Raw genomic sequence first — 11,670 nt, forward strand, 5'->3', positions numbered from 1 at the left:
AAAATGTGGCGGTGAACTAGATAATCTGTAAGTCAACCTTCCTCCATCTCAAATGTTCTCTGACTGTACTGCTGATGGTACAGTTTCATTTTTGATGCCTGATTAGGTAGAGAGGAAAGAGATCTTCATTGTCAATGCCACAGTTATTCAAGCACAGCAGTGGTTAAAGGGTCTGAGGAGGAATTCACCCAGCCAAGCTCGAGGAGTGGGAGGAAGAGCCATTCTCTGGGAGGGTCTTCTCCACCCTCCAGATTTTTCACTTTTAACGAGTGATGGGTTCAGGATATGCTACCCCCAAATATGACACCTTGGTATTTGAGAAAACAGCAGAAGCAGGAAAGTTATTGAACTTCTTCTGCCATTGTGACTTGAAGCAGGCTAGAAGAGAATTCTCTGACTTTCCTCTAAAGTAGGTCCAGACAGCACCATGTTCAAAGGTGTGGTGTCCTGAAGCAGCTCAGTGTTGCTGGAGTGTGAAGTGTGAGGAAGGGGAGGAGGCCAGCAAGGTGTGGCTGAAGCCCCAGGCCAGGAAGGTCTTGGAGGTCCTTCACCCAGCGGCTGGGAGGTTGGGCTTTGTTGCAGAGGCAACGTGGAGACTCCAAAAGACATTCAGTGGAGGGGGGCAGGGAGGGGCCTGGGGCGAGGAGTAGCCTATTGTAGGGGATGAACTGTCACGGAAGACCGGGAAGTAGGGTGGCCAGCCTGGAGGGGGTTGCAGAGAGTGCAGGTGAGAGGTGAGAAGGGCTTGAATGGGGCAGGGATAGAAGGAGAGGAGAGGCTGACAAGGCTCCTAGAAGTAAGTAGAAAGTGAAACAGGAGTCAGCTCTGGTTTGGACGTAGAGTTTGGAGGAAATTTGCAGGGGCCTCTTTTGGCTGCTCCACCTTATGCAAAGTACACAGGGGCACAGGAGCCACCATGAGTTCAGCGTTGGGCATGTGGAGGTGGATGGCAGGTCAGTGGCCTGTCCTGCTGGAGCTGTCTTGTCATCCGAGTTGGAATTCCAGCAGATCACAGCTGGGAATGGAGGCCTTGCGGCCTCCTCCCCTTCCTCACACTTCACACTCCAGCAACACTGAGCTGCTTCAGGACACCACACCTTTGAACATGGTGCTGTCTGGACCTACTTTAGAGGAAAGTCAGAGAATTCTCTTCTAACCTGCTTCAAGTCACAATGGCAGAAGAAGGTCAGACAGAGTCACCCATGTAAATTGTTAATGGAATAACCAAGAGTGAGCTTTTAGGGCAAGAAGACATTGGTCCAAAACAGGGCTGAGGCGACAACTCTGTTTGAGGGATGGACAGAGGGACTGTTCACTGAGAAGGAAGCAATCCCAGGGGGTCTGAGTTCAAGAACTCTAAGAAAAGAGCTTCAAGATAGAGAAAGTGGTCAACAGAGTCAGATACGGTGGAGGGGTGCCGTGAGATGAGGACTGAAACCATTCCACTGGGTCTGATGAGTGAGTGGTACCTGGCGGGGTTGGAGGAATGTAAGTTCGTTGGAACACTAAGAACATCGTCAACTTGGGATCTGTGGAACCCAACTTAGAGTGTAGACTACTCTTTTTTGCCTGTTGAAAAATGAGAGAGATACATTAGAGATAGAGATGTGGTGTCAAGGAAAGAGTCTTTCAGGGTGGAGGAGATCTGAGCCCACTGCATCCTGGAGGAGCAGGGCTGCAAGAGAGGAAGCAGTTAAAGGCACGCTGTGTGCGCGTGTGTCTCTGTGTGGATGTGTCTGTCTCTCTGTGTCGGTGTGTGTGTATGCCTGTGTGTCTCTCTCCATGTCTCCGTGTGTGTGTCTGTGTGTTTGTGTGTCTCTCTGTGTCGGTGTGTGTGTATGCCTGTGTGTCTCTCTCCATGTCTCCGTGTGTGTGTCTGTGTGTTTGTGTGTCTCTCTGTGTCGGTGTGTGTGTATGCCTGTGTGTCTCTCTCCATGTCTCCGTGTGTGTGTCTGTGTGTTTGTGTGTCTCTCTGTGTGAGTATGTGTGTATGTGTCTGTGTTTTGTGTGTCTAAGAGTGTGTCTGTCTCTGTGTTTGTGTCTGTGTTGGTGTGTCTGAATGTGTGTCTGTGTGTGTCTGCGTGTATGTCTGTGACTATGTATGTGTTTCTGAGTGTATGTGTATGTGTCTATGTGTCTGTGTGTCTATGTGTCTGTGAGTGTATGTCTGTGTGTGTGACTGAGTGCGTGTGTCTCTGTGTGTGTGTTTGTGTGTCTCTGTGTCTGTGAATGTATATCTATGTGTTTGTGTGTCTGTGTGTATCCATGTATCTGCCTCTGTGTGTATGTGTCTGTGTGTCTGTATCTGAGTGTGTGTGTGCCCGCGTGTATGTCTGTGTGTGTCTGTCTGTGTGTATGTCTATGACTGCGTGTCTGTGTGCCTCTGTGTGTGTCTCTGTATGTCTTTGTGTGCATCTGTGTGTATGTGTGTATCTGTGTGTATATCTGTGTGTGTATGTGTATCTGTGTCTGTGGGTGTCCCTGTGTGTGTCTGTGTTTGTGTATGTCTAGAGTGTGTGTATCTGTGTCTGTATGTGTCTCTGTGTGTCTTTGTATGTGTCTGTGTGTATCTATGTCTATGTGTGTTCCTGTCTGTGTGTGTCTATATGTTTGTGTCTATGTGTGTCTCCGTGTGTGTGTGTCTATATCTGTGTGTATGTGTGTCTATGAGTGTGTCTGTGTGTCTGTGCGTGTGTCTCTGTGTCTTATGTGAGTGTGTGTCTATGCGTGTCTGTGTCTATGTGTGTCCCTGTCTGTGCGTCTGTGTGTTTGTGTGTGTGTGTGTGTGTGTGTGATATGGCCAGTATTCCAGGGGCGGCAGGAAGAGAGGAAGACCAGGGCACGGGCGGAAGAGTTGGGCAGCAAACAGGGACCCTCAGGATGGAGTCGAAGAAGGGCCTAGTCTGGTAACCTGTTCTTCCTGATGTCATAGATGGCGAGGACGTCTGTGAGGGTGGGGTGAGAGTGGAGCTGAGGGCTTGGGGTACAGGCTTAGACCTATCTTTGAGGAATGGGAGGGAGCTGTCCAGAGACAGGTGGAGAGGCTCCTCAGGGATCCCCGAGGTTGGCAACCACAGGTCGGTATTGCAGCAGTTTGCACAGTTGTGAAATTCAATGTTCCCCGTAGCTTTTGGCCTGCAGCTGTGGGAGTAAAGAGGGTCAGCAGTGACGCTGGCACAGGACAAGGCTTTGCTGGGCCCATTCAGGGGACGTGGAAAGATGCTGGCATGGATCGTTCGGAAGCTCCTCTGCAGTGCTGGTGACAGCTGGAGACATTTGCTCAGGACCCACTGCTTGCCAGGCCCTGCACGGGGTGTTACGGTGGTGAGATGGACAGACCTGAAACTGGACTCTGGGGCGATGTGGCCTGGGCAGCTGTGGAGACAGCACCAGCATTAAAGTCACTGGACCCGGGTTCCAACGCTGGCACAAGCACGCTCAGTACGGACTCTCCTCTGCTCCAGAGTCCTCCTCTGTGATTGATGTTAATAATATTTGCATAGTCATTATTGTCAGGCAGGAATCGATGGAGCTTTCTTTGACCCTGTTGGAAGCAAGAGTGAGGGGTGAGTTCGAAACTCAATGCTATACTTGCTGGGCTCCTTGAGGGGTCTGCATGTGCTCTTTCTCATCATCCTGGTCATCATCAGACCCGCCCACGGCGGGCTCAGCTCCCAAGTCTTTTCTGAGCCATGTGGCCCTGGTCTATGCTATGACGTTGTGCTGTGCAGATGGGCTTGTGGCGCTGGTCGAGGCCCAGCTGAGCCGTGAGATGCTACTGGCCCGGATGATGGGTTATCAGAGCCCTGTGCAGACCACACAGATGGCTGCCCAGAACCCCACTGCTGCCGGCTCTACCACCCAAGCAGTCGCTAGGCCCCCCTCCAGCTGCTCTGACATTCCCTTCCCAAGGCCTAAGAAATGCTCTGGCCAAGCTAGATGTTCACATGCTTCAGTGGACTCCTGGTGCACTAAATGAAAACACACACAGTATTAGGGCTACGGAGGGCATGGTCAGATGTTTGAGGCAAGACTGCTGTTAACCAAGGAGGAGGGGAAGGGGCCGTGTGGGAAGAGGGAGGACGTCCTAAAGGATCCAAAGGTCAAAGGAAACAAACGTTGAGAAGCAGCTACTTTAAGCCAGGAATTCTGCAGTGGTTGTTTCTTTGGTCCTCTCTGAAACCCCGTTAGGCAGGCATTCTCATTTCCAGTTCACAGATAAAGAAACTGAGGCCCAGGGAGATTGTGCCGAGTCTGACTCCAAAGCCTGTGCCCTTTCCACTATACAACCCTTGTCAGAACCAGCCCTTAAACAAGGTTCACATTCCAAGTCATTTATTATACATGGAAAGAGCTTCTGAGGCCTGTTGAGGCTGATTTGCATAATTCATTTTTAGAACATTAATTAGCCGGGATGTGTAATAGTTCTTGTGCCAATTTGTGTTTCAATTTCAAATGCAAATACAAATTAGCAAATGTTATTCCTGTGGCACCTTAAGGATGAAACATTTGCTGCTCGTCGTATTAATCTTTACATTTCTGAAACTATCACTGATAGAAGCAATAATATCCTCTAATTTTCAGGATTGAGAAAAAAAATGTAGTCTGGTGGGGGCTGGGGTGGGTGAGAGGTAATTCTCTTTCAGGGAAAGAAAACAGCATCCATCCATCCATTAAATAGTGCTGAGTACCTACTAAGTGTCAGACGTTGTGGTAGGAAGCAGAGATAGGGCCAGGGAGCACCCACACTTAAGAGTTCTATAAATACACAAACATGCTATGTTGTGATGTGTATTAGAGCAGGCCTACACTTTAAGTGGTGGAACCGAAAGATCGGAAGGCCTGAGATTGCTTCCCAAAGACAGGATGTGGGGCCAACCGAGTCTTGGAGGGAAAGCTGGAGGAATCCTGGTCAGGGTGGGTTGTCCTGGGCGGTGAAGGGAGCGATGGTGGCAGTGGGGTTATGATGAGAGAAGACAGAGACAAGAAGAGACATGAGAGCTGGTGTATTTGGGGAACTCCAAGCCATTCTGCACCGCTGGAACTCAGGATTATTCGCAGGTGTGACAGCAGGGGCAGGATGATGGACAGAATGCGTGCTGGCTGTTCTTCGGAATTCACTCTGCAAACCTGGGGGAGCCATTCACAGAAGCAGCTGGTCAGACTGACATTTTAGAAAGCTCACCCTGGAGGCTGTGTGGAGAAATTTTGCAAAGGGGGATTTAGTTAAGGAGTAGAGAAAGCATTGGGATAACCCATCAGTGGAAGAGGAAGTAGAGATGGGGGGTGGGTGACACTGTCAAGGGATATTTTAGGAATATCACTATAGGGAAGCAATATGGGGAGGTGCTTAGAGCTCATCCCACCCTCTTGCCATCTTAGCTCTCACCTTGGGCAAGTCTCTGACCTTGAGCGGGTCTCTGCTCTAGCATGCTCCTCTGTAAAACAGGCATGATGATAAAAATGAGCCCCATCTCATAGAGTTGTTTTTCATAAAGGAAACACTCACGAATTGATAGAAATGATAGGGATGATGATGGTGCGATGGTTTCTAACTGGATGTGGGGGCTGAAGGAGAATGAGGTCCAGATAAATGTCCAGATTCCTGACTGGGTATGCTGAAATGGATGTGGTGACTCTTCATTCAATAGAGAACCTATGGAGGCAGAGGTGTGAAAAGGAATGAGTCAGTGTAGACAGGGTAAGGGCAAGGATTTGGTAGACAATCGATTCAGGTTCTAGAAGCGGTCTTCTAAAGGCCTCTCATAATCATCAGCCCTTGTGTCCTTCTCAGCAAGTCCAAGGTTATTCTCTTTAGCGTCTCTAAATAAGTACATTACAATACAGTACAATACATTATTGTTGACTGTAGTCACCCTGTTGTGCTAGCTAATACTAGATTTTATTCATTCTAACTACATTTTTGTACCTATTCACCCTTCTCACCCGCCCTCCTCTGCCTCCACTTTGGCCCATTTTGTTGGCTAAAACAATTCACAGAGGCAACCCACATTGAATGTGGAAGAGTCCACAGAGGGGAGTGACTCTAGTAGGATGTGGTTCATGAAGGGCCATTTTTTGAGCACCCCCGTGACAGATGCGTACACAGGTTTTCTGTCTTCACAATGATAAAGTAATCGTTATGATGGGCCATGCAGCTATTAGGTGGCAGCCACTCCAGCAGACCCTTTGCATACAGTTTTATCTTTGCAACACCCCTTCAAGGCTGTTGCTACTCTCATTTCACATTTAAGGAAATTGGAAATTGAGGTTCTATAACTAGACTTTGGTCACAAAGTTAGTAAATAGTCTAAACTAGATCTGAATATGGATTTACTCTGACTATAAAACTCATGCTTCCTTCTCTTCCTCCGTGACAGATGCTGTAACAGATTTTTAGAAGCCCAGGGATAGCATCTAACCTAGTCCAGTGGTGATGAGGTACACTTCATGGTGGTTGTGATACTTGATTGCCAACCTTCCTCCCAGTCCTAATATTTCATGTAGGTCAGTTACAGTCTAGTGTAAATGGGGTTTCATTGGGTGTTAACTTTACATAGGATGAGACCAAATCACTTTGGTACTCTGGGACTCTGACTAGAACTACAGGCTTTTGTTACTGTCCAGCATCCAAAATAACCTTTTTTTTTTTTTTTTTTGAGACAGAGTCTCACTCTGTTGTCCAGGCTGGAGTGCAGTGGTACGATCTAGGCTCACTGCAACCTCTGACTCCTGGGTTCAAGCGATTCTCCTGAGTCAGCTTCCAAGTAGCTGGGATTACAGGCATACGCTACCACAACTGGCTAATTTATAGTTTTAGTAGAGACAGAGTTTCGCCATGCTGGCCAGGCTGGTCTCAAACTCCTGACCTCAAGTAATCCCCCTGCCTGGGCCTCCCAAAGTGCTGAGATTACAGGCACAAGCCACTGTGCCCAGCCCAAGATAACTTTGTTATCCTTTTTTTTTTTTTTTTGAGACGGGGTCTCACTCTGTCGCCCAGGCTGGAGTGTAGTGGCACGATCTCGGCTCACTGCAAGCTCCACCTCCTGGGTTTACGCCATTCTCCTGCCTCAGCCTCCCGAGTAGCTGGGACTACAGGCGCCGCCACCTCGCCCAGCTAGGTTTTTGTATTTTTTAGTAGAGACGGGGTTTCACCATGTTAGCCAGGATGGTCTCTATCTCCTGACCTCGTGATCCGCCCATCTCAGCCTCCCAAAGTGCTGGGATTACAGGCTTGAGCCACCGTGCCCGGCAACTTTGTTATCCTTAAGTTAATAACATATATATATAAAAATATACCTGGACATCATTACACAACACATGGTGGAAAATGTTCTGTACCAACTTCTATGCTTCTAAGATGGAGACATGAAGCATGAGCAGTCGTTTGGTAAAGGAGAGTGTTGATAGATTAGTGATATCAAGTTTAACAGTGACTAAATTACCTCCTATTGCCATGGAAAATATACAAAATAGAGCAAATCTACAAAGAAGTGAAGTTACAGTATCACATTGAGGGTGGCACACCAGAAATTTAGTTGAAAGAATATTTGTTTTTAGCAGATGACAGCTACTCAATTACTGGAACATCATGCTGGGCAAGGCCAACTTTCCCTGTGAAAGTTAAAGCTGAATTTTGTGTTTTTCCACCGAGAGTGATTGTCCACCTTCTACAGGTGTGTATCAGAATTTATAACCTTTGAATAAGTGTTTAGAAACCCAAGCTAGAACATATGCTAAGAAAATATAGCAGTTTAATAGTGAGAGTTGACAAGCTAATGTCATACTACTGTGGGATTTTTGGTAATGATTAAACTGAGAAATGAGCAACAGAGAATCTCCCTTGGGTGAGCCTGATGAAAGCGCCCTCAAGCCTAGGCAACATAGTGAGACCCCGTCTCTACAAAAAAATAAAAAAATTAGTCGGGTATGGTGGTGTGCCTGTGGTCCCAGGTACTCAGGAGGCTGAGGCAGGAAGGTCTCTTGAACTCAGGATACTGAGGCTGCAGTGAGCTGTGTTCCCACCACTGCATTCTGGCCTGGGCGACAGAGCAAGACTCTGTCTCAAAAACTAAAACAAAACAAAACAAAAAACAGTGACTCAATTTGAACCTACAAACTTTTAGTTCCCCTTCCATTTGAGGAACATGATGGAGGAACTTGGGTTCTCTGGGACTCAGTTTACCTAACTGTGGACTAAGGAGGATAGATGGGATAATTATTTTTTAGACCTCAGTCTGTTCTTTCTACAATTTCTTTAGGAATCCTTTATTGTGAAAATTATAAATCCGTCAGTCTATAATTGTTTTATATATTATATCATGATAGTGATTTTGGATTATTGGGATTCCTCAGATATGGAAGGACAGGCTGCCTCTACAAAAATCAAAACCAAAACCAAAAAGTCTCAACAGTATTTGATAGGACTAGATTTTCACATTTATTTAAAGCTATCTGATATAATTTGGCTGTGTTCTCACCCAAATCTCATTTGGAATTTTAATCCCCATATGTCAGGGGAGGGACCTGATCAGAGGTGATTGGATCTTGGAGGTGGTTTCCCCCATGCTGTTCTCATGATAGTGAGTGAGTTCTCATGAGATCTGATGGTTTAAAAGTATGTGGCAGTTCCCCACTCATTCTCTGTCTGTTTCCTGCCACCATGTAAGATGTGCCTTGCTGCCTTATCTGCCTTTCGCCTTCTACAATAATTGTGTAAGTTTCCTGGGGCCTCCCCAGCCATGTGGAACTGTGAGTCAATTAAACCTCTTTTCTTTATAAATTACCCAGGCTCAGGTAGTTTTTTATAGTAGTATGAAAATGAACTAATATACCATCTAAATGTATTTGTTCTAATTTTCTGAATTCCACTCTTTCTTAGTCAATGTCATTTACTAAACTTGGCAAGGCTGTGAGTTCAACTTCTGTTGTAATTCTGCAACCTGTAGGATTAAATTTTGGGTTTCACTTTCATCTGTATCAGTCCTGAAGATATAATAAAGTGGAGATTCCTTTAGGGCTTACATAGAAGTTTTCTGGTTTTCACATTGTGCTTTAAGCTAGGTGTTTAAAGTCAGATCTTTTCATTCTCTTCATGTAAACTCTTCAATGCAATCAGAAACGGCTCCTCTCTACCCATCCAAGTTGTTGTAATTATTATTCTCTACATCAATAATAACTTGATCTCTTAGAACTTTGCTTTCAGTGAGGACATTATCACAGACAACCACCCGTAGTAACATAAGCAACTGCTTCGTCCCTACACGGTTACAGTTGTGGTCTACTAGTATTTGAAACTTGTCTGCTGGTATGCCATTTTCTTTCTCTCTCTCTCTCTCTCTCTTTTTTTTTTAGATGGAATTTTGCTCTTGTTGCCCAGGCTGGAGTGCAATGGCACAATCTTGACTCACTGCAACCTCTGTCTCCTGGGTTCAAGTGATTCTCCTGCCTCAGCCACTCGAGTAGCTGGAATTACAGGCATGTGCCACCACGCCCAGCTAATTTTTTGTATTTTTAGTAGAGAATCACTGTGTTATCCAGGATGGTCTTGATCTCCCAACCTCAGGTGATCCACCCACCTTGGCCTCCCAAAGTGCTGGGATTACAGGGGTGAGCCACCACACCCGGCTAGTATGCTGTTTTCACTAGACATCTAGATAACAAATCTCAGGTTCTCAATTTTGAAGTTGGTCACCAGGGTCCAAGACTATTGATGCCACAGAGCTGTTGGAATGACTGCTGCTATTGCTGCAAACACATTGCTTTCCAGGAAATCAGATGCCTGCTGCTGTTAAGAGCACAGGCTCTTGGGAGGCCATGGTGGCCTGCTTCTGTTCTGTTCCTCCAGGGTTAGAACCCTCAGGTACCAGGCCCCTCAGATTGCTGACATGCTGCTGCCACTGCTAGAGTCAGAGTTTGTGAGTGTCATGCTGCTGGCACATCCCTTCCATAGTGTCATTACCAAAGGATCTGTGCTGCCTGAGTATCAGAAACCCAGGATCCACACTTGCCTGCCACTTTTGTTGCTGCTGCTAGAAGCAAAAGTAGGAAAAACAAAATAGCTTCTCACTTTCTCCTGCCTTTCAGGAGGAGTGTCTCCAGGCAGTGTCTCCTATCTAAAGACCTATCTAAAGCCAGCTGGCAAGGGAATATGGGCTGGGCATGTATGTAGTTTTCAGGCTTCCAGGCTTCTGCAATTCTGAGTAGAGAGAGAGAGAGAGTGAGGGGCAGGGTGGGGGGGGAAGGAACTGGGAACGGAGCTGTTAGCAATCTGTAAAATGGATGGTGCCTATATTATACACCAGATAAGTTACTAGGCATAATATAGAATTGAAAAAAAATTGAGCCTCATCACTCAAGGATCCTTCCTTTATCCATGCAATCTGACTTTTCACCTCCTCTCACTAAGAGATCGGCCCTACTTCTTCATTTCATGAATCTTGGCTTGCCCTGTGCCTTATTTTGGTTAATAAAATATAGCAGAAGTGATAGTGCCGGTTCTGAGCCTAGACCTCAAAAGGCCCTCTGTGTTTCCACTTAACTTCTTTGAGTCATGCCTCCACACAATAAAAAGCCCAGGTTAGAATGTTGGAAGTTAAGATACATGGAGCAATGACAAGTTGTACCAACTGAGGCTTCACTGTAGACCAATTAGCCCTTAGTCAATCTGCCAGCTAACCATGGACATATGAGTGAGTTCAGCCAAGAACAGCTAATTCCAGCTTCCCAGACAACTCAAAGATTTGTGATTTTAAGCCACTAACTTTTGGAATGGTTTGTTATGCAGCAATAGCTAACTGATACATATGTTCTCGAGAGTGCAAAAACCAGCAACTAAGAGATAACATATACATAGAATGAAAATACATGGCTGTGTAATATATATTTACTGCTCATTAGATTATACAGTATGTCACACTCAAAAAATTTCCAAGGAGGGGAAGAAGTTCCTGTGGATTGAATTTTTGTGGATGGAGTCTTTCAGTAAGAGATAAAACATGAGCAGGGCCTTGAAAAGTTAGCAGTATTTCAGTTGACCCAGACACAGCAACACATGTAGGAAATAGTACAGCAACAAACAATCTTTTTTTTTTTTTTTTTTTTTTTTTTTGAGACAGAATCTTCCTCTGTTGCCCAGACTGGAGTGCAACAGTGCAATCACTGAAACTTTGACTTCCCAGGCTTAAGCCATACTCCCACCCTCAGCTTTGTAAGTAGTTGGGACCACAGGTGCATGCCACCATATCTGGCTAATTATTTTTATTTTTTTTTGTAGAAACAATGTCTTGCTATATCACCTAGGCTGGTTTTGAACCCCTGAGCTCAAGCAATTTTCGTACCTCAGCCTCCCAAAGTCCTGGGATTACAGGTGGTGTGAGACACTGCACCCAACTGACAACCAACAATTGAACACAAAGGTCAAATGTATTGAGTAAAAATTTGAAGTCATCACTATCTCTTTCACCTACATAAATATTCCTTGTTGGGCAATAGCTAGTCTTGTCAGAGTAATGAAATATGTGAACAAACCCATATATTTTTGAAACAAGTTAAATTACTATAAACGTCTTTCAAACTAGCACAAAAGTCTGTAGTTTTTGAAGAATAGTTGGAAATTACAGAAAAGAAACATTTCTCATCTAATCTATAATCCCACTTACAGAAGCAGTC

Source organism: Macaca nemestrina, chromosome 13 (assembly GCF_043159975.1).
Source record: "Macaca nemestrina isolate mMacNem1 chromosome 13, mMacNem.hap1, whole genome shotgun sequence".
NCBI classification, from domain to species: domain Eukaryota; kingdom Metazoa; phylum Chordata; class Mammalia; order Primates; family Cercopithecidae; genus Macaca; species Macaca nemestrina.